Source organism: Thalassophryne amazonica, chromosome 4 (assembly GCF_902500255.1).
Source record: "Thalassophryne amazonica chromosome 4, fThaAma1.1, whole genome shotgun sequence".
NCBI lineage: Eukaryota > Metazoa > Chordata > Actinopteri > Batrachoidiformes > Batrachoididae > Thalassophryne > Thalassophryne amazonica.
In genome coordinates, this window is record NC_047106.1 from 51,388,752 (window position 1) to 51,412,806 (window position 24,055).

General features: G+C 41.6%; 1 long non-coding RNA gene across 1 annotated transcript; it reads left to right on the forward strand.

Moving 5' to 3' along the window:
* The first annotated feature begins 8,076 nt into the window (after nucleotides 1-8,076).
* LOC117508214 lies at nucleotides 8,077-23,708 on the forward strand. Its single transcript, XR_004560013.1, has 4 exons — nucleotides 8,077-8,622; nucleotides 11,450-11,623; nucleotides 21,365-21,565; nucleotides 21,711-23,708. It is a non-coding gene; the product is annotated as an uncharacterized LOC117508214 (long non-coding RNA).
* The last annotated feature ends 347 nt before the right edge of the window (nucleotides 23,709-24,055 follow it).

Below are 24,055 nucleotides of genomic sequence, written 5' to 3' on the forward strand. Positions count from 1 at the left end.
GAGTTTTCCTTACCACTGTTGCTCTGGGGGTTGGTAAGGTTAGACCTTACCTGTGTGAAGCGCCTTGAGGTAACTCTGTTGTGATTTGGCGCTATATAAAGGAAAATAAATTGAAATTGCTTCTTCACATCGAAAGGAGCCAGCTGAGGTGATTTGAGCATCTAGTGAGGATAGGCACGAGCAACTGTGAGGAAGACCCTGAACATGTTGGATGGATTATATCTCCCAGATGGCTTGGGAAAGGAAGCCTTGCGGTTCACCTGGACGAGTTAAGTGCCTTGAGAGTGGCACAAATTTGAACCCTGCACTGCCGCGCAATTCATCATGATAATGAGTCCTGCTTTGTCCCACATGATGCCACGCTATATACAATAATCATTTCATAGCTGATGATGCATTTGCTCTCAGTACTTGGCTGATTCTCTCATCGCTCCCAGAATCACAGAGAAATTATCTACAGCTGCAGGTTGTCTTGTGTGTGTTGGGTGGTGGAGAACGCATTTGGAATCTTGTCCTCACAGGTAATTATTTACAATATATATATTTTAATGGATTGATGAAACAGCTGCATTTTCATTCCTTCTCATGAGTTAGACAATGTATCTGTAATAGGCCATGGGCCCATTATGTCCACATGCACCCCCCAGAACTCTATAAAACATATATTTTTAAAGCATTGGGGCCCTCTGAACATGAAATCAACTGGTAACAGTAAATATAGTTCTATTAATTTTTCTCAAATATTGGATTGCACAAAAAACATTAATTTTTTTGCCAATATTGTGCCATAAAACTTTTGTCCACACTATGACGTCCACTCGTGTAGCTCACTACGGTCCTTCTTCTTCTTTGTCTTTCGGTTGTTCCCGTTAGGGGTCGCCACAGCAGATCAATCGTTTCCATCTCACCCTGTCCTCTGTATCTTCCTCTGTCACACCAACCACCTGCATGTCCTCTCTCAGCACATCCATGAACCTCCTCTTTGGTCTCCCTCTTCTCCTCCTGCCTGGTGGATCCATCCTCAGCATCCTTCTCCCTATATACCCTGGGTCCCTCCTCTGCACATGTCCAAACCATCTCAATCTCGCCTCTCTGACTTTCTCTCCAAACCGTCCCACCTCAGCTGTCCCTCTGATATGTTCATTCCTAATCTTGTCCATTCTTGTCACTCCCAAAGAGAATCTCAACATCTTCAGCTCTGCACCTCCAGCTCTGCATCCTGTCTTTTTGTTAGTGCCACCATCTCTAAACCATACAACATAGCTGGTCTCACTACTGTCTTGTAAACTTTCCCCTTCACTCTTGCTGATATTCTTCGGTCACGAATCACTCCTGCCACCTTTCTCCACCCACTCCACGCTGCCTGCACTCTCTTCTTCACCTCTCTACCACACTCTCCATTACTTTGAACAGTTGACCCCAAAATATTAAACTCATCTACTTTCACCACTTCTACTCCTATAACTGCACTATTCCACTGGGCTCCCTCTCATTCCAACACATGTACTCAGTCTTGCTTCTACTGACTTTCATTCCCCTTCTCTACAAAGCATATCTCCACTTCTCCAGACTAGACTCAACTTGCTCTCTACTCTCACTACAGATCACAATGCCATCTGTAAACATCATAGTCCATGGGGACTCCTGTCTGATCTCATCCGTCAACCTGTCCATCACCACTGCAAACAAGAAAGGACTCAGAGCTGATCCTTGGTGTAATCCCACCTCCACCTTGAATGAGTCTGTCATTCCGACTGCGCATCTCACCGCTGTCACACTATTCTTGTACATGTCCTGCACTACCCTAACATACTTCTCTGCCACCTCCAGACTTCCTCATACAATACCACAACTCTTCTCTTGGCACCCTATCATAAGCTTTTTCTAAGTCCACAAACACACAATGTAACTCTTCTGTCCTCTGTACTTTTCCAACAGTATCTCAGAGCAAACATTGCATCTGTAGTGCTCTTTCTCGGCATGAAACCATATGCTGCTCACAGATCTTCACCTGTTTTCTAAGCCTAGCTTCTACTACTCTTTCCCATAACTTCATGCTGTGGCTGATCAGCTTTATGCCTCTGTAGTTACTGCAGCTCTGCACATCACCCTTGTTCTTGAAAATAGGAACCAGCACACTTCGTCTCCACTCCTCAGGCATCCTCTCACTTTCCAAGATTTTATTAAACAATCTGGTTAGAAACTCTACTGCCCATCTCTCCTAGACATTTCCATGCCTCCACTGGAATGGCATCTGGACCAACTGCCTTTCCACTCTTCATCCTCTTCATAGCAGCCCTCACTTCTTCCTTGCTAATCTCTTGTACTTCCTGATTTACTCTCACCACATCATCCAGCCTTTTCCTCTCGCTCATTTTCTTTATTCATCAGCTCTTCAAAATATTCCCTCCACCTTCTCAGCACACACGCCTCACTTGTCAGCACATTATCATGTGCAATCTTTTACCACCCTAACCTGCTGCACATCCTTCAGCTCTGTCCCTTTGTCTGGCCAATCGGTACAAGTCCTTTTCTCCTTCCTTACTATTCAACTTCTTGTACAGCTCGCAATATGCCTTTTCCTTTGCTTTTGTCACTTCTCTTTTCACCTTGCACTGCATCTCCTTGTACTCCTGTCTACTTTCTTCATCTCTCCGACTACAACCCCTGGCAAAAATTATGAATCACCGGCCTCAGAGGATGTTCATTCAGTTGTTTAATTTGTAGAAAAAAAGCAGATCACAGACATGACACAAAACTAAAGTCATTTCAAATGGCAACTTTCTGGCTTTAAGAAACACTATAAGAAATCAAGAAAAAAAGATTGTGGGCAGTCAGTATCGGTTACTTTTTTAGACCAAGCAGAGGAAAAAAATATGGAATCACTCAATTCTGAGGAAAAAATTATGGAATCACCCTGTAAATTTCCATCCCCAAAACTAACACCTGCATCATAGCAGATCTGCTCGTTAGTCTGCATCTAAAAAGGAGTGATCACACCTTGGAGAGCTGTTGCACCAAGTGGACTGACATGAATCATGGCTCCAACACGAGAGATGTCAATTGAAACAAAGGAGAGGATTATCAAACTCTTAAAAGAGAGTAAATCATCACGCAATGTTGCAAAAGATGTTGGTTGTTCACAGTCAGCTGTGTCTAAACTCTGGACCAAATACAAACAACATGGGAAGGTTGTTAAAGGCAAATATACTGGTAGACCAAGGAAGACATCAAAGCGTCAAGAACAGAAAACTTAAAGCAATATGTCTCAAAAATCGAAAAATGCACAACAAAACAAATGAGGAACGAATGGGAGGAAACTGGAGTCAACGTCTGTGACCGAACTGTAAGAAACCGCCTAAAGGAAATGGGATTTACATACAGAAAAGCTAACGAAAGGCATCATTACACCTAAACAGAAAAAAACAAGGTTACAATGGGCTAAGGAAAAGCAATTGTGGACTGTGGATGCCTGGATGAAAGTCATATTCAGTGATGAATCTCGAATCTGCATTGGGGCAAGGTGATGATGCTGGAAGTTTTGTTTGGTGCCTTTCCAATGAGATTTATAAAGATGACTGCCTGAAGAGAACATGTAATTTCCACAGTCATTGATGATATGGGGCTGCATGTCAGGTAAGGCACTGTGGAGATGGCTGTCATTACATCATCAATAAATGCACAAGTTTATGTTGATATTTTGGACAATTGAAAGGATGTTTGGGGAAGATGAAATCATTTTCAAGATGATAATGCATCTTGCCATAGAGCAAAAACTGCAAAACATTCCTTGCAAAAAGACACATAGGGTCAATGTCAATGAGCAGATCTGATTTGATGCAGGTGTTAATTTGGGGGATAAAAATTTACAGGGTGATTCCATAATTTTTTTCTCAGAATTGAGTGATTCCATATTTTTTTCGTCTGCTTGGTCTAAAAAAGTAACCGTTACTGACTGCCACAATCTTTTTTCTTGATTTCTTATAGTGTTTCTTAAAGCCAGAAAGTTGCCATTTGAAATGACTTTAGTTTTGTGTCATGTCTGTGATCTGCTTTTTTCTACAAAATTAAACAACTGAATGAACATCCTCTGAGGCCGGTGATTCCATAATTTTTGCCAGGGGTTGTATCCCAAAACTTTTTTGCCAACCTCTTTCTCCTTATGCTTTCCTGGACCTCTTCATTCCACCACCAAGTCTCCTTGTCTTCCTTCCACTGTCCAGATGTCATACCCAGTACTGTCCTAGCTGTCTCCCTCACCACATCTGCAGTACTTTTCAGTTGTCCAAAACTGCTTCCCCTCCAACCAGTGCTTCTCTCACCTGCTCGCTAAATTTCACACAAGTCTTCCTCCTTCAGCTTCCACCATCTTCTTCCACTCTCTCACTCTCTTCTTCTTCTTTACCTCTAAAGTCATCCTACAAACAACCATCCTATGCTGTCTAGTGACACTCTCTCCTGCTACCACCTTACAGTCTGTGATTTCTTTTAGCTTGCATCTCCTATAAAGAATGTAGTCCACCTGTGTGCACCTTCCTCCACTCTTGTATGTTACCCTGTGCTTCCTCCCTTTTCTTAAAGTAGGTATTCACCACAGCCATTCCCATCCTTTTTCCAAAATCAACCTACCATCTGTCCTTCCCCATTCCTATCGTTGATACAATATCTACCCATTACTTCCTCATCACCTCTGTTCCCTTCACCAACATGACCATTGAAGTCTGCTCCTATCACCACTCTTTCATGCTCCTATCACCACCTCATCTAACAACAACTCCAGAAATCTTTCTCCTTTATCTCACAACCTACCTGTGGGGCATATGCCTGATGATATTCATCATCACCCCTTCAATTTCCAACTTTATGTTAGTTAAATATTTCAATTAGTATCTTAATTATTAAATTTACAGAATACTGTCATTGTTCTTAGCCCGAAGTGAAACTTAATATTGAAGTTTACGACCTGGTGATTCCCTTGCAATTGACAGGTAAATCGCTTTTTACTCAATATCAATCAATCAATCAATCAATTTTTTTTAGAGCGCCAAATCACAACAAACAGTTGCCCCAAGGCGCTTATATTGTAAGGCAAGGCCATACAATAATTATGTAAAACCCCAACGGTCAAAACGACCCCCTGTGAGCAAGCACTTGGCTACAGTGGGAAGGAAAAACTCCCTTTTAACAGGAAGAAACCTCCAGCAGAACCAGGCTCAGGGAAGGGCAGTCTTCTGCTGGACTGGTTGGGGCTGAGGGAGAGAACCAGGAAAAAGACATGCTGTGGAGGGGAGCAGAGATCGATCACTAATGAGTAAATGCAGAGTGGTGCATACAGAGCAAAAAGAGAAAGAAACAGTGCATCATGGGAACCCCCCAGCAGTCTACGTCTATAGCAGCATAACTAAGGGATGGTTCAGGGTCACCTGATCCAGCCCTAACTATAGCTTTTAGCAAAAAGGAAAGTTTAAGCCTAATCTTAAAAGTAGAGAGGGTGGTCTGTCTCCCCTGATCTGAATTGGGAGCTGGTTCCACAGGAGAGGAGCCTGAAAGCTGAAGGCTCTGCTTCCCATTCTACTCTTACAAACCCTAGGAACTACAAGTAAGCCTGCAGTCTGAGAGTGAAGCGCTCTATTGGGGTGATATGGTACTACGAGGTCCCTAGATAAGATGGGACCTGATTATTCAAAACCTTATAAGTAGAAGAAGAATTTTAAATTCTATTCTAGAATTAACAGGAAGCCAATGAAGAGAGGCCAATATGGGGTGAGATATGTTCTCTCCTTCTAGTCCCGTCAGTACTCTAGCTGCAGCATTGTGAATTAACTGAAGGCTTTTTAGGGAACTTTAGGACAACCTGATAATAATGAATTACAATAGTCCAGCCTAGAGAAATAAATGCATGAATTAGTTTTTCAGCATCACTCTGAGACAAGACCTTTCTGATTTTAGAGATATTGCGTAAATGCAAAGAAGCAGTCCTACATATTTGTTTAATATGCGCTTTGAATGACATATCCTGATCAAAAATGACTCCAAGATTTCTCACAGTATTACTAGAGGTCAGGGTAATGCCATCCACAGTAAGGATCTGGTTAGACACCATGTTTCTAAGATTTGTGGGGCCAAGTACAATAACTTCAGTTTATCTGAGTTTAAAAGCAGGAATTAGAGGTCATCCATGTCTTTATGTCTGTAAGACAATCCTGCAGTTTAGCTAATTGGGTGTGTCCTCTGGCTTCATGGATAGATAAGCTGGGTATCATCTGCGTAACAATGAAAATTTAGCAATACCGTCTAATAATACTGCCTAAGGGAAGCATGTATAAAGTGAATAAAATTGGTCCTAGCACAGAACCTTGTGGAACTCCATAATTAACTTTAGTCTGTGAAGAAGATTCCCCATTTACATGAACAAATTGTAATCTATTAGACAAATATGATTCAACCACCGCAGCGCAGTGCCTTTAATACCTATGGCATGCTCTAATCTCTGTAATAAAATTTTATGATCAACAGTATCAAAAGCAGCACTAAGGTCTAACAGAACAAGCACAGAGATGAGTCCACTGTCCGAGGCCATAAGAAGATCATTTATAACCTTCACTAATGCTGTTTCTGTACTATGATGAATTCTAAAACCTGACTGAAACTCTTCAAATAGACCATTCCTCTGCAGATGATCAGTTAGCTGTTTACAACTACCCTTTCAAGAAGTTTTGAGAGAAAAGGAAGGTTGGAGATTGGCCTATAATTAGCTAACATAGCTGGGTCAAGTGATGGCTTTTTAAGTAATGGTTTAATACTGCCACCTTAAAAGCCTGTGGTACATAGCCAACTAACAAAGATAGACTGATCATATTTAAGATCGAAGCATTAAATAATGGTAGGGCTTCCTTGAGCAGCCTGGTAGGAATGGGGTCTAATAAACATGTTGATGGTTGGATGAAGTAACTAATGAAAATAACTCAGACGAACAATCGGAGAGAAAGAGTCTAACCAAATACCGGCATCACTGAAAGCAGCCAAAGATAACGATACGTCTTTGGGATGGTTATGAGTAATTTTTTCTCTAATAGTTAAAATTTTTGTTAGCAAAGAAAGTCATGAAGTCATTACTAGTTAAAGTTAATGGAATACTCAGCTCAATAGAGCTCTGACTCTTTGTCAGCCTGGCTACAGTGCTGAAAAGAAACCTGGGGTTGTTCTTATTTTCTTCAATTAGTGATGAGTAGAAAGATGTCCTAGCTTTACGGAGGGCTTTTTATAGAGCAACAGACTCTTTTACCAGGCTAAGTGAATACTTGTAGCCCTGTGAATAAATCTGGATAAAGCATAAGTATACAAAACAATGTCAACTGAAATAGACTTTTCATTGCAACTTGTTTGGTGATTCTTCCACTGAAACTGCATTGTGTTAAGAATTATTGTATCAGTGCAATCGTATTACAAGATTGTCTGAGATTATATCCGACAGACTTGGTATGGTAACAGTCTATGTATCATGTATATTGTCCCTAAATTCAATTTTTTTTAAAAATTATTGTTTATTAGGTTAATTGTGGCTTGGTATATGGAAATAAAGTGTTGACTAATTGTTTGGGATATCGCAGGGGCACAACTGTTAGGTTGAAATTTTAAAATATTAGGTCAGGTCTAAACTTAACATATCTTAACTAGGAAACAATTTCATTTCTTTTGACATAGTAGGCAGAATATAGTGAGCCACAAAGTAGACGTCATAGTGTAGACAAAAATTATGACATGAAATTTGCAAAAATTAGTTATGGGGTGCAATTGAATATTTGAGAAAAATTAATTAGAACCAATATATTACCATTACCAGTTGATTTCATCTTCAAAGGAACCCAATGCTTTAAAAAATATATATTTTGTAGAGTTGGGGGGTGCACACGGACATAATGGACTTATGGCCTATAAAGTTGTTAATTATAGATGTAACATCTTGTCATAATTTAATTTCACATTCAGACGTCCTGTGCGCAATGACACGCAGTGTTTTTGAATAGTTTGCAGATTGCGCAACGTTCACGCCTTCTAACTTGTTGTGGAGTGGGCGAGTGGGGCCCTGGCACGAAGAGTTCCCGCATAGCTTGCGGACGACACGAACACTTTGCTCCTGCCACGATCTCGAAAATCATTGGGCAAGCCAACTTCACGCACCAATCACCGACGGCGCACTCTTCCACGCACCAATCAGCAACGACCACGCATTCGGCGGTTGCGAAGCCATTTCGACAGGGAAAGGAGCTGCAACTTTAACATGCCTGCCGAGGACAAAAAAAGAATTGTAAGAATACCTGACGAAGAAACCGAGCCAGAGTCTGGAGAGATGGAGAGGTCTGGAAGTCTGGACTATCTAGCCCCTCTAGAAGATCCGGAAGAAGAGGCCGAACCAAAGCAGAAAAAAAGGCCCAGAATGAGCAAAAAAGAAATACCGAAATACAAATGGACAGGGGAGAGGACTAAGAAACTGGCCAAATTTGTTTTGCAGCACCCCCAGCTGTTCGACAAGAGGCAGAAGGATTGGCTAAATCTCACTGCAAAGAACGAGTTATGGGCCACAGCTGGGGAGGAACAGGACCCCCCTGCCAGCGTAAGCTGGTTTATTTTCTACATTCATTCTATGTAATGTTCGTCCGTCTGATGCTGTATCACGCCTAAACGGCTCATCGGATTGCCGTGATTTTCGTTCTGTGTCCTTTTTGGAGTCACGTGGAGTTATTATTGTTCACGTGCTCCTCGGAGTGTTATGGAATTAGCTCAGACAAAAGTATTAGCAGTAGCAACAAGCTGCTGTGTCTTCTTCTACGAAGCTTTATGACGGTTGGCAGATCGACAAGTATATTACCGCCACCATCTGGACGGGAGTGTGAAATGTCCGTCGCTTCCTTTGTTCCCGCATCACGTTGAAACTACTTATCTGATCGCTTCGTTCTGTGTTGTCTATCTACACGCTGGGGTGCTGGAAGGGGAGTAATTTTCACGTGCCACTCATACGTATATGTCACACGATACTGTCATCTCAACTAAAGTATTAGCAAGCTAATGAGCCACAACTCTCCTGTGAAATTTTATGGCAGTTGGCAGAGAGAGTGCTGCATTACCGCCACCATCTGGCTGGGAGTGTGAATAGGCAGTGAATCCGAACACGGCATTTCTCACAATGAACAGGCCGTGAGTGTTTAATATACAAATAATGAATGTTTGAGTTCAATGGTACGAATATTTCATGAAAGCTAGAACGTACGTACCAGTATGTTCCAGCTTTCACTGAATTAAATATTTGTTCCATTGAAAGAATGTAAAAACATTCATTATTTGTTTTATATAATGGCTAAAATAGATCCTTGTCATTTGATATTTTATTAATTAGAGCCCGACCGATATATCGGCCAGCCGATATTATCGGCTGATGTAAGCCCTTTTTAAAGTACTCACTACCGGGCAAAATTTTGCCGATAGAACGCCGATAATTTCTCATAAACAGAACAGTGACTGAAATAATGTTTGTGTCCGCAATGTAAAATGTCCTTGCAACCGTTTGTTCAGTACATGGAGTTCTGCCTCCATTCAATTGAGAGCTGCTTACACCCCTGCTTAAATGTGTTCATCACCAGCTCCCGTAGTTCGCCGTCACACTGCACTGATCGGCTGACAAAAGCATACAACTAAGTTATAAGGATGTTTGTTTGTAATAACTTTGCGATTATATTCACCCCACATTTTCTCCCGTTTCAGTTCAACTCAGTTTGATTAACTCAGTTTATGTAGTAATGTGTCAAATGTGCTTCATTGCGTTGGTCACGCTTTTTATTAAGCCCACGTTGTGTAGACCTTATTTCTAGCATGAAAAACTTTTGTTTACTGCTAAGAGGTTGAAACATTCAGATTCACTGGTCGTCCAAAGGGTTCTGGGAATTAACCCAGCCATTAACCCTCTGGGGCCGACGCCGTTGTATACGATGGCTGGGACCAAGCTTTACTAAATTGTAAATAACTTTTTAATGATATGAGATAGAAACTTACTTTTTTTTTTTTTGCTTGAAAAGTTCACTCTGCTGACTTTCGATCCACCATTGGCCATCTTGGTACTCCTCATAGAAGATGTGTGATGATGTGCGCAATGTGAGTGTCCAATCGGAATTGGTTCTCCATCACATGGTTTTCCAAAATCCAATCGTAGGGGCAGATTTACCTCACGTGATATGGCAAAGATCGTTTTCAGGAGTGTATTTTACTAGTTGGCCCCGTTTGAATAGCCCCCTAACTGCTCCAATTACATTTTTTGCATTTTTTAACTTGAAAATTCTTCTCTGTTATAAAGTTAATCAATATGAGGACAAAGCTTCAGCTTTTAGCTCATACCTTTTTTGTTAAGGGTCCAAAAAAGAACATTTTATTCATTTAAAAAAATATATATCAGCTGATTTATCGGCTAACGGCAAAGCAGCCGATTTATCAATTATCGCAATTTTTTTCATCCAAATATCATTATCGGCATCGGCCTCAAAAAATCCATATCGGTCGGGCTCTATTATTAATTTATAAACAACGGAAAAGGGACTTACATTTGGTGTTCCACTGTGATGTGTAGTCCAGTGATGCTGTGCACTGACTTTGGACTTCCATAAAAAAAGACTTGTGTAGTCCTCAGTCCAGCCAAAATCACATCAGCGTTTCATGCGAATAGGTCTTCATGCATCCAGACAGCTTACAGCGGAGTGGATTTTGTGTGTGTGTGTGTGTGTGTGTGTGTGTGGTGTGTTGTGTGTGTGGGTGTGTGTGTGTGGTGTGTGTGTGTGTGTGTTACAAAGCAGCGTCAGTTAGCTCAATCAAATCATTGTCTCACTGTCCCCCACGCGCACACGCAACCGGCTCGGTCAATTGTGTACGTCCTCAGTGCGGCGAAAAAAAACAATCATGTCAGAATGAGTCCCGCTTTTCTTCTTGCTTCCTGCTAACAGCCTCCAGACAGCACAGTGGATTGTTTTGTGGTGTGCGCGTCCATCCTCGTGCGTGATCACAGTGCACGCACAAATGTGCGTGGGCGATCATGTGCGTATGTGCAGAGGTGCAATGGTATCAAATGTATGGACCAAGATTTGCACTCTAAATGGAACCAAGCTGCAATTGGTTCTATGCAACACAAATTGGATGAATTAATCCATGTCATGTGACATAGAAAGCGCCAATCTAATGACAAGTATCCACTCAGCCGGTATATAAAACCTTTGCGACAAACTGTAAAGGCAAAGAGGAACATGAGGATTATAATTGCTTTCCAGGATATGGTTTCAGCATTTGAAATCTTTACCTAGCAAAGTTAGTTTCCTAGTTTCATGATCTCGCTGTCTTGATAATAGACCATTTTACTTAACTAAAGTTATGTAATTCCATGGTATTTAATACTGTGTTCTTTATGTTCTAGCTGCCCAGTGCAAGAAGCAGTATGAAAACATGCGTACCAGAGTGGGGAAGATCATGAAGAGAGAAGCTAAAAGTGGATCAGGGCCAGAAGAGAGGGTGTTAGGGACGATGAAATAATGTCCACATGGCCTTTCCCCTCGTCCAACACATTGTTCGGGGTAACAACCACCGACGGGTTAGTCTGTATGTTATTCTTATGTATTTATATAGGTAAGGTGTGGTGTGTGTGTGTGTGTGTTACACAGTTGTGTGCAAAAAGTTTGGGCATCCCTGATAATTTTCATGATTTTCCTTTATAAATCATTGGTTGTCTGGATCAGAAATTTTTGGTTAAATACATCCTATAGCAGATGAACACACTGATATTTGAGAAGTAAAATGAAATTCTAGTATTACAGAATGTGTGCAATAATTAGGCAGGTGCATAAATTTGGGCACCCTTTTCATTTATTGATTTGAATACATTACCACTATTATTGGAACACAAAATTGGTTTGGTAAGCTCATTGACCCTTGACCTCCTTACACAGGTGAATCCAATCATGAGAAAGGGTATTTAAGGTGGCGGTTTGCAAATTTTTCCCCCTCTTTGCATTTCTTCTAATGAGTGCAAACATGGAGCCCTCTAAACAACTCTCAGTGACCTGAAAACAAAGATTGTTCAACATCGTGGATTAGGGGAAGGATACAAAAGCTATCTCAGAGATTTCAGCTGTCAGTTTTCCACTGTGAGAAACATAGCGAGGAAATGGAAGACCACAGGCCACAGTACTAGTTAAAGCCCAAAGTGGCAGGCCAAGAAAACTCTCAGATAAGCTGAAGCGAGGGGATGGTGACAACAGTCATAGTCAACCCACAGACCTGCTCCAAAGACCTACAACATGATCTTGCTGCAGATAGTGTCTCTGTGCATCGTTCAACTATACAGTGCACTTTGCACAGAGATACTGTATGATGCTGTAATGCAGAGGAAGCTTTTCTGCGTACACGCCACAAACAGAGTCACTTGAGGTATGCTAAAGCACATTTAGACAAGCCAGCTTCATTTGGAATAAGGTGCTATGGACTGATGAAACTAAAATTGAGTTATTAGACATAATAAAGGGCGCATGCATGGCCGAAAAGAACACAGCATTCCAAGAAAAACACTTGCTATCTACAGTAAAATTTGGAGGTGGTTCCATCATGCTGTGTGGCCAGTGCAGGTACTGGGAATCTTGTTAAAGTTGAGGGTCCCATGGATTCCAGTCACTATCAGCAGATTATTGAGAACAATGTTCAAGAATCTGCTGATATTAATACCTGAATACAACCCCTGGCAAAAATGATGGAATCACCGGCCTTGGAGGATGTTCATTCAGTTGTTTAATTTTGTAGGAAAAAAGCAGATCACAGACATGACACAAAACTAAAGTAATTTCAAATGGAAACTTTCTGGCTTTAAGAAACACTATAAGAAATCAGGAAAAAAATTGTGGCAGTCAGTAACGGTTACTTTTTTAGACCAAGCAGCGGGAAAAAAATATGGAATCATGAAAAACAAAGAATGCTCCAACATATCACTAGTATTTTGTTGCACCACCTCTGGCTTTTATAAGTCTCTGAGGCATGGACTTAATGAGTGACAAACAGTACTCTTCATCAATCTGGCTCCAACTTTCTCTGATTGCTGTTGCCAGATCAGCTTTGCAGGTTGGAGCCTTGTCATGGACCATTTTCTTCAACTTCCACCAAAGATTTTCAATTGGATTAAGATCCGGACTATTTGCAGGCCATGACATTGACCCTATGTGTCTTTTTGCAAGGAATGTTTTCACAGTTTTTGCTCTATGGCAAGATGCATTATCATCTTGAAAATGATTTCATCATCCCCAAACATCCTTTCAATTGATGTGATAAGAAAAGTGTCCAAAATATCAACGTAAAATTGTGCATTTATTGATGATGTAATGACAGCCATCTCCCCAGTGCCTTTACCTGACATGCAGCCGCATATCATCAATGACTGGAAATTTACATGTTCTCTTCAGGCAGTCATCTTTATAAATCTCATTGGAACGGCACCAAACAAAAGTTCCAGCATCATCACCTTGCCCAATGCACATTCGAGATTCATCGCTGAATATGACTTTCATCCAGTCATCCGCAGTCCACGACTGCTTTTCCTTAGCCCATTGTAACCTGTTTTTTTTCTGTTTGGGTGTTAATGATGGCTTTTGTTTAGCTTTTCTGTATGTTAATCCCATTTCCTTTAGGCGGTTTCTTACAGTTCGGTCACAGACGTTGACTCCAGTTTCCTCCCATTCGTTCCTCATTTGTTTTGTTGTGCATTTTCGATTTTTGAGACATATTGCTTTAAGTTTTCTGTCTTGACGCTTTGATGTCTTCCTTGGTCTACCAGTATGTTTGCCTTTAACAACCTTCCCATGTTGTTTGTATTTGGTCCAGAGTTTAGACACAGCTGACTGAACAACCAACATCTTTTGCAACATTGCGTGATGATTTACCCTCTTTTAAGAGTTTGATAATCCTCTCCTTTGTTTCAATTGACGTCTGTCGTGTTGAAGCCATGATTCATGTCAGTCCACTTGGTGCAACAGCTCTCCAAGGTGTGATCACTCCTTTTTAGATGCAGACTAACGAGCAGATCTGATTTGATGCAGGTGTTAGTTTTGGGGATGAAAATTTACAGGGTGATTCCATAATTTATTCCTCAGAATTGAGTGAGTCCATATTTTTTTTTCCCTCTGCTTGATCTAAAAAAGTAACCGTTACTGACTGCCACAATTTTTTTTTTTCTGATTTCTTATAGTGTTTCTTAAAGCCAGAAACTAATTCATGCATTTATTTCCTCTAGGCTGGACTATTGTAATTCATTATTATCAGGTTGTCCTAAAAGTTCCCTGAAAAGCCTTCAGTTAATTCAAAATGCTGCAGCTAGAGTACTGACGGGACTAGAAGGAGAGAGCATATCTCACCCATATTGGCCTCTCTTCATTGGCTTCATGTTAATTCTAGAATAGAATTTAAAATTCTTCTTCTTACTTATAGGTTTTGAATAATCAGGTCTCTTCTTATCTTAGGGACCTCATAGTACCATTTCAAAGATTCAAAGAAATTTATTGTCATATGCACAGTACAGAAGAACATCTTCCCTGCACAATGAAATGTGGCTACTGCATTTAACCCAATCCTATTTGCCAGTAGGAGCAGAAGTCACCATTAGGCGCCCGGGACCAGCTCCAGATGTACATCCCTGCCTTGGTCAACAGCAGGGCTGAGCAAACCAACACCGACCCATAACAAACAACACACATACAACACACAACACATAGGCCGGCCCGGTACATAAAACATATATATGAAAGCAAAACACGAGGGAAAAGGAGAAGAAAAAAACCCTCATAGCTGCTGCATTACACAGCGGCAATGAGGAAAAAAAAATCCCCATCAGCACAGAAAAACAATAATCACAGAGACAAAAACAAGGACACGGGACGACAACCGAGATTTGAAAGGACCAGTTTATCAGAACACTCCGGAGGCAGCCTGTTCGGCGCCGTCAACGGCCTTGTCCGACAATCCTGGAGGGGGGAGGGAACAGCCCTGTGCAGTCTGAGCAGTCCTGGACAGTTCTAACACAGTTAACGTCAGAGTTGGAGAAGCTGAGGGGAGGGGGGGAAGACCAGGGAGCGAGGCTTAAGTGTTGATCTTCTGAGGAGGTTTTTATCACAGCGACCTTGAAGTGCAGCTGTATTTGGGGAAGCCAAATGAATAGCCAGATTAGCAGACGCCTGAAAGATTCCACAGTTCTGAGAACAGAGTGGCTCTCAATGCATCTGAATGTAGAATGTGGTCTTCACAGACGGTCATAGCGGTTTCCAGGGCTGCGATTAGGGTTGGGTACCGAAACACGGTGCCAATAGAGCACCGGTTCCGATGTAAATGGTAGTAACAAGACCGAATAAGAATGAAAATTTCGGTGCCTCATTTCGGTGCCTGACTTTTTTTTTTTTCATGAAGCCGAAAGGGGGCGACCGACCACAGTGTTCCGGCATCAACCTGCGTGACGTCAGCGCCGCATTAGCTGATGAGAACTGATAGCAAGAGGATCAATAAAAATGCCGAAGGCGAAACGCTCCAAAGTTTGGCTTCATTTCACACCCAAGGGCAATGACTCTGCGACGTGCCACAGATGTCATAAAACAATTGCATGTAAGGGAGGTAACACGTCAATTTGATGAAACATCTGGCCAGTCACGGAGTTTATTTGAAAGCTGAACAAGCACGGTGTTTTGATAAACTGAGCGACGTTTCACGGCCCAGCACTTCGGCAGCAGGAGCTGCAGGGCAAATTGAAGAAAGTCCCACTCCCAGCCCCCTGCTAGTGTGGCGTTGCACATCACCGATGATGACGATGACAGCAGCCGTTCCTCTTCAGGTAAGTTTAGTTTAATGCCAACCGCAAATCTTGATTATTAGTGTCTTAGGTTAGCATTAAGCAAGTACTGTTGCATTTTAACAGCGTGTGTCTAACGCCTGGCTATGTATAGTTCCACTTAGTGTCTGCTGACGTTATGCTTAACATGAACCTCATAACAAGTACTGTATGTATGCAAAATGTACGAGATTGAATGCGCAATTTTGCAATTGCATAGGAACAACAAATAGGTAAGCTATAGCTAAAGACTGTAGGCCAGTTGTACGTGACCTGTCTCGATATACCTGTCTCGAGGCTACACTATTAAATATTTCTGCTCAATGTCTGCTTAAAGCAAAAGTCTGAATATATGTAAACAAAATGTTGAACTTTCAGTATATTTACATCAGTCTCAATTTCGTTTAATGAGTAACAGGTGTAATATTATTAACTATTTTGATAGTAATGTTTTTATTTCTGGCTTTCAAGTAACCACAGTGACTCCTTTCACCCTGGCTAAGAAGAATGCACTACCCAAGAAGAAGGTGGAGGAAATCCACAGGGCAGTCACCAAATTTGTGGTGATGGGGCTTCATCCATTTTCCACGGTGGAATTACTACTTTTAGGTGAAAATGTGGCAGATATTAAAATAGACTAATATACACACACACACACACACATACATATTGTTTTTTTTGAAGGGAGATGAGCATTGCCCTGAACCCTAAATATCAACCACCATCCAGGGATGACCTATCCAACACCTTAATACCTGCATGGTATTCTGTTGTGAAACAGAATGTCAATCCAACAGCTTGCACACGTCAGCAAAACTGCAATTACTTGCAGTGGATGGACCAGTGTGGCACAGGACCACTATCTGACAGTGACTGTTCACTACATTACAAGGGCAGCATCCAGCAGAAAGTTCTGAGCACTGAAGCAGTTTATGAGGCTCAGACAGGGCTAGTGGTGGCAGAGGAAATCCACAAAATTCTTCAGGAGTTCAAGTTGACTGGAAAAGTCCTTGCTGCCACAGTAGACAATGCAAGCAACTTGGATGTTGCCCTGAAAAATTTAAAATTTTAAAAGTTGGATGCTTTGCCCCACACACTCAACCTGGCAGCACAGAAGGTGTATGGCATCCAAGCTGTGACCAGGTGGTGTGCAAAGATCCGTGCAGTGGTGGTGTGGTTGAAAGCACTCCACCATAAGCAAAACTGTTTTGAGAGAGAAGCAACGACTCCTCAGTAAATAGCATTAATATAATCATGATACATTTAATATAAGAAGTCGTTTATTGTAATTCAAATGTCTGTGTTTTAGATTTGCCAGAGCATAATGTTATCCTTGATGTGAGGACTTGCTGGAATTCTCTGTACATCATGGTTTGAGCGGTTTTGTGGAGCAGTTCCCTGCAATCCAGGCAGCTTGCCTCGATCAAAGGCTGAGGAAGCCAATGGAGAGGGACAGGTGAGGTGATAGACAGGAGGGTCCCTTGTAATAATGTCAGTTTAACTTTTGTAATTATTTTCATTCATTTTTTTATTATTGTATATATTCCATAGACTAGAGCGGCTCACTGACAGTGATTTTGGAGAAGGCAGAGGAATTCATGAAATGCATGAAAGTCCTGTACACCTCAACCCTCGCGTGTCAAGTGACAAGTCCCTCACATGCAGCCAAATCATCCCAATCCTCACAAAGCTGGAGGCACGATATTTACCCACAGATGATGACAGTATGTTTGTGGCTGCTATAAAAGAGAAGGTCTGGGGAGATCTCGAAAAAAGATACCAGGTACTATCTATTTGCAGCCAATCTCTATGTTCACGAGAGAGAGAAGCCAAACTACACAATTTTTACTACTGGACACTAAATCATGTTTTCATTACAGGATAAAGAAATTCAGAACTTCCTTCAGGAGGCCACATTGATGGACCCTCGCTTTAAAGGCAAGCTGGGAGTTGGTGTTACAGAAGCTTGGGATAGGCTTGAGAAAGCAACGATGACAATGTCACGGCAACTCAGGTATTTTACAGCATATTTGTCAGAGACAGTGGCTAATTGCTCATCTTTTTCATATGCTCTATGTCTATGTTACAGTTTCTTTAACTAAGTATTTCTGTTTTGTGTGTAATCGGTTTGTGTCTGCAAGCTTCCACTAGAGGACCATCATCAGAGTGAGGCAGAAGTAGGTGGTGATGGTGATGATGAGGTGGAGGTGGAGCAAGAGGACACACATGTAAGTGCAGTCATATACTATTTATCTTGTCTACAATGAGATGAATAGTTGTTTTTTGTGTTATACTAAACTTGTTTGTTTTTACAGCAAAGAGGAGCTCACAGGATGTCAGCCTTGGAGCAGTTATTTGCGGATGAAGACCGGGAACTTCTCCACACAACTATGAGCACAAGCAGTGTCCTCTCTATCACGGAGCAGGTCAAGAAAGAGATTGAGCTCTACAAAGGCATGCAGCCAATTACATCTGGAACAAGACCCTGTGGCTTGGTGGTGGGGTAAGAGGGATACCCTCCATAATTTGTCTGCCTTGTCAGAGGTGTATTTGTGCGTGCAGGCCTCCGCAACCCCTCTGAGAGGTTTTCTCCTGTGCTGGACATGCAATTAGCCAGGGAAAGAATGCCGTATATTGCCAGAAAAGGCCAATATGCTGATATTCCGCAGAAGAACTGCATTGAAGATTGAAGTTATTTATATGTGCAATAACTGTTTTATAATATTTTGTTCCATATTTGTGTTATATTTATATTAAAGTGATTGTTCGGGTTATTGTTCTATTTGATATTATGGACATTTTATTTTATATTAGTATTATCATATGTTTTATTATATTGTTTAAAGATTTACACAACTTATATTATGTTTCAATTTTAATTTAGGAATAAAAGGGTATTGTGTTTTTTTGACAAAGTGTGTGCAGTTCATGTTTTTTTAAAGTACCGGTTCGAGAACCGTTTAAGCACCGGTATCGTTTAAAAAATACCTAGTAGGCATCGGTACCGGATAAAACCCAACCGATACCCAACCCTAGCTGCGATCTTGCTCGAGATGTTTTCCAATGCGCGGTTAACCCCGCCGACTGCGCAGCCACTGCCTTCCCAATCGATCAATCATATAGGACAGCCTGGAAGGACCAATCAAAAGCTGCTTCCACTTTCTTGATTTTCCGGTAAACCAGCAGAGTGCCCGCACCACACATCAGAAAGCCGGTCACCACCAAGCCGAATATGTACAATCTTCGACGTCCTCCACAGAAAGCATGTAAAGGCACATGACCTGCCATCTCCTCCACGAGTCCATCACGTAACCCATCACATGCGTCCCAGCAGGACAGGTCGGGTCCTGCCGCTTTCCGAATGTCTTGTAGAAAAAAATAGTGTCAATTGCGTTCAGAGACCACTTTAACAGATTCCATTTTTGTCGTTTCCAGAAGAGCAAAGCTGCAGCCTCACAGACACATGCCACAGAAGCAGGAAAGATAAGGAGGGAGGGAGAAGAGGAAAAGTGCGTCCGTCCCGGTCGAGTGCAAGCTGGCAAAAAAAAAAAAAAAAAAAAAAAATCACCCCAATAGAGCGCTTCGCTCTCAGACTGCAGGCTTACTTGCAGTTCTAGGGTTTGTAAGGGTAGAATGGGAGGCAGAGCCTTTAGCTTTCAGGCTCCTCTCCTGTGGAACCAGCTCCCAATTCGGATCAGGGAGACAGACACCCTCTCTATTTTTAGATTAGGCTTAAAACTTTCCTTTTTGCTAAAGCTTATAGTTAGGGGCTGGATCAGGTGACCCTGAACCATCCCTAGTTATGCTGCTATAGACATAGACTGCTGGGGGGTTCCCATAATGCACTGAGTGTTCTTTCTCTTTTTGCTCTGTATGCACCACTCTGCATTTAATCATTAGTGATTGATCTCTGCTCCCCTCCACAGCATGTCTTTTTCCTGGTTCTCTCCCTCAGGCCCCAACCAGTCCTGGCAGAGGACTGCCCCTCCCTGGGCCTGGTTCTGCTGGAGGTTTCTTCCTGTTAAAAGGGAGTTTTTTCCTTCCCACTGTCGCCAAGTGCTTGCTCACAGGGGGGTCGTTTTGACCTTTGGGGTTTTTACGTAATTATTGTATGGCCTTGCCTTACAATATAAAGCGCCTTGGGGCAACTGTTTGTTGTGATTTGGTGCTATATAAATAAAATTGAATTGGAATTGAATTGAATTTGAAATGACTTTAGTTTTGTGTCATGTCTGTGATCTGCTTATTTTTCTACAAAATTAAACAACTGAATGAACATCCTCCAAGGCCGGTGATTCCATAATTATTGCCAGGGGTTGTATTATTGAAAATCTATGGTGTGATTTTAAGCCGACTGTCCATGCTCGGAAACCAACAACCTGAGATGTTTTGTAAAGAACAATGGACCAAACAATAACTTCAGCCAGAATCCAGACTCTCATTGGAAGCTATAGGAAGCGTTTAGAGGTTGTTATTTCTGCAAAAGGAGGATCTACTAAATATTAATGTATTTTTTTTTTTCTGTTGGGGTGCCCAAATTTGTCACTGCCAAATATTGTTTAAAGAATTATTGCACACTTTCTGTAAATCCTATAAACTTTATTTCATTGCTGATCCAAACAACCAATGATTTATAAAGGAAAATCATGGAAAGCATCAGGGGTGCCCAAACTTTAACATACAACTATATATATTCTTTCGGCTGCTCCTGTTAGTGGTCACCATGTGGTTGGATGTAAATGTTTGCTCTTTTTTATGATATATTGTTTTTATGATATGCTGATTTGGTGCTGCTAAAACAAAGTGTCATTGTTTAACAATGACAATAAATTCAGTTCTATTCTATATATGATTGCGTCTGCGGAGTATGTGATTGTCTTTAATGTTGTGACCAGAACAAAGTAATTTCTAAAACATGAATCTGACTAGTGACTGACTGTGAATGTTTTAAAATTGGGAAAAATAGGCGGGACTACTTCTACCTGTGCAAATGTCTTTTGACTGAACTTTGGCCCTGCCTTCACTGCACATACGTCATTTGTGACCACAACAGTTCATCTGAGACTGAGTCTCTACACCCACAGTAATCAAAGGGAATAATGTGATTATTAACCATCAGATGACAAAGTAAAACCTCCTAAATCATTCTAAAGTCATTTTAAGCAGAATGAGGCCATAATCGGTGAGTCGCTACTGACACTTTGAAATGACGGAGGCATAGTGAAGACAGCAGCTCCTCTGCCTGCTGCGCTCTGATCACTTCCTTCTGTCTTTATAATGAAATAATGCTGAATTTATGTGGAATGATTGTTGTACAAAAGCTTCAGATATCTGTCACTGAGACAGATGATGTCAGCGACACCAGCACACAGAATGTAGTGGCTGCACACATCGTGTGGCGAAAAATTTAAATTTAATCTACATTTGTATTTATTTTATTGGTAATTGCATCTAATTTTAACTAGTTTTCTTTTTCAGATTTCTGGTCCAAGGGTGACTAGGCTGACACCGGGAGGAGGAGGATGAGGATTTGTCATCGACTGGCGGAGATGTGGTACCTGTTTCCTGGGGGAAAGGAAATGCAAAAAAATCCTGGCCTACATTTGCTGCATCATCACAAGCTTCCTCATCCTCTGTAGCTGCGAGCACACATACCGACCTCCGGGAAACATTATGCAGGTGAGAATCAAACTTTTTTTTTTTTTTGCTGTGACCCCTTTATAGCCAAAAGGTTGATGAAATGTAAAATTATCACTTCTGTGATAAAATTACATTACAGTGTTCGGTTTAACATCTTATATGTGACAATATTTGCCTATTTCAGATACTGTCTAAAGCAGATGCCTTGGCCCAAACACCACCTCTTTCTGGGCACAGGAGAATAGTGCACGACTTCGCCTGTCTCCTGGAGGGACACATGCAGACCATCCGGAGGACTCCTGGCATGACTTCCAGATTGACTGTCTGAATTTAGTAGAGAAGTACAAGCCGCAGACTCACAGGCTTCCCAGTCTCATGGCCGCAGCCACAGACTCCACCTGCGCAAGGGAAGGTGACCAGTGTGCGCCTACCCCCTCAGGACCAGCGCCAGGAAGTTCACGTGGGCAACGGCATTCTCCAGTGCCTCAATCCACCATCTCAGCAAGCTGTTATCTCCATCCAATGGCCCTCATTCACTCCAGGTTCAGCATAGCTGTACTGGGTTCTCGCCTTGCACCAAATAACTGGAACACCGCCCCCCCCCCCAACACTGAGTGTGCAAAAGACAATTGAGAATACTACTTTAAAACTTTTTTTTTCCTGATGTGAATATCTTATCTTCACTTTCACATATTGTGAAATTGTTTTGCAATCTGTAGTCTTTTATTTCTGATTTTACTTGTTTCACTTTCTCATAAATACTGACCATAAATCTTTTATTAAATAACATTAGATTTCTTTACATCACAAATTTAAATGTGTTACTAGATCATCATGGTCCACATCTGTGACCACTCTGGGTGAGGATGTGAATCTTCATGGTCACATGTCAATGCCAGCGGGTATCTGCTGAGGATGAGGTTGTGTGAAACACAGGTGCACATGGTTATCAGGTTGATCATCTCTAAGTGCTGTTGGATTGTAGTAGAGAAACATCTGAACCTGAAATTAGATTACAGAGATGTTACATCCACAATAAACAGATCTTTAGATACATTAACTTGTAAGGAGGAATGAAAATGCAAACTGTTTAACCAATCCATTACAATATAAATTATAAATAATTAACTCTGAGGCAAGATTCCAAATGCGTTCTCACCACAGGAGACAAACTATAGGTAACTTCTGTGATTCTGGGAGTGATTACTTTGTTAACCCCCAAAATGTGAATCAGCTGCAAATCCACAAACCGTTAATTGCAAAACGTGAATACTGGAAAAAAAAAAAAATCTCTCTCAAAACGTGAACACGGGTCTCACAAACGTGAATGTCACTCATAATAAATATATATATTCAGTTTAAGTAGTTATGGATTTCAGTTTACGGATCAATTACTGCAGGAAATCTTGATCGCAAACCCTATCACGCAAAAATGATTTTGTTTTTAATTTTTGGTGGGGTGACTACAGGCCCGGGAGGTGATCCGAGCAACTCTGGCCTCTGAGTTTGACACCTTCATTCCTGTTTGACAGCAGGACACGCCCAGGCCGGACGTGTCCTGCTCTGGGGACAGTGTCAGGTGAGGAGTTTGACTGGGACGGTCCACCTGTCAAACAGGAACGAAGGCGTCAAACTCAGAGGACAGAAACCTCCCTCTCCGGTAAACGGCTCAGTCTTAAGAGAAACGTTGTAGAAAAACAAACACTAGTTTCTAACCTCAGGAAGGTAGACAACAAGCTACAAGCTTTTTTTTTGTTTTTTTAAATCCATATGAGCCGTCCTCTGAGCTGGAAGAATAACATTGATATGAACAAGCAGGCAGCTGTGAAACAGAAGCATAGGGACCAGGAAGTGGGAGACTAGTCAGAATTGAGGGACAGATAGAAACAACAGCTCAGCTGTCAGATTTCCAGGGAGTGGAAATGGCCACTGGAGGTGAATTCCACATCGTATCAGAAAGTAATTTTGTTGTTAACCCACAACGAATGAGGAGTGCTGGAGCAGTGTGAATATCGATCTAAAGCCCTGGTCACACGGCACTAACGAAGTACACTGAAGCCAAAGTGAAACAGGAAATCTGGACTTGCGTTGACTTTCGGAGACATCGTTTAACCGTTGTCCAGCTTCGTTCCTGTAGCTGGCGTTTCATCATAATTTTAAAATTGTTGAAAAATGTGAACAAATCCTGATGACAACTTCAATTCGTCCGTATTCCGTTTTGCTGTCTGTCTTGGTTCCTCATCATTTGTGTAGTTTCCGTACCATCAGCGTTCCGTTTGTCGTCAGACTTCGTCCAACCTCCCAAGTCTGACGTCTTGCATGAACATTGAGGATATCTGAACGGATCAGTAACTAAAGATCGGACGAACTGAACGTGACTTGTTCATGTGTGGGACGAAAAGCAACATTGTCATACAAAAACAATGGCCGAAAACCGTGTCTCCCTAACCGGAAAGAGTTGTGACGTCATCGTGCATGCGCATAGGTTCTGCTCTAGTGGTAACTTGAAAATCATCCATTGCACTTATG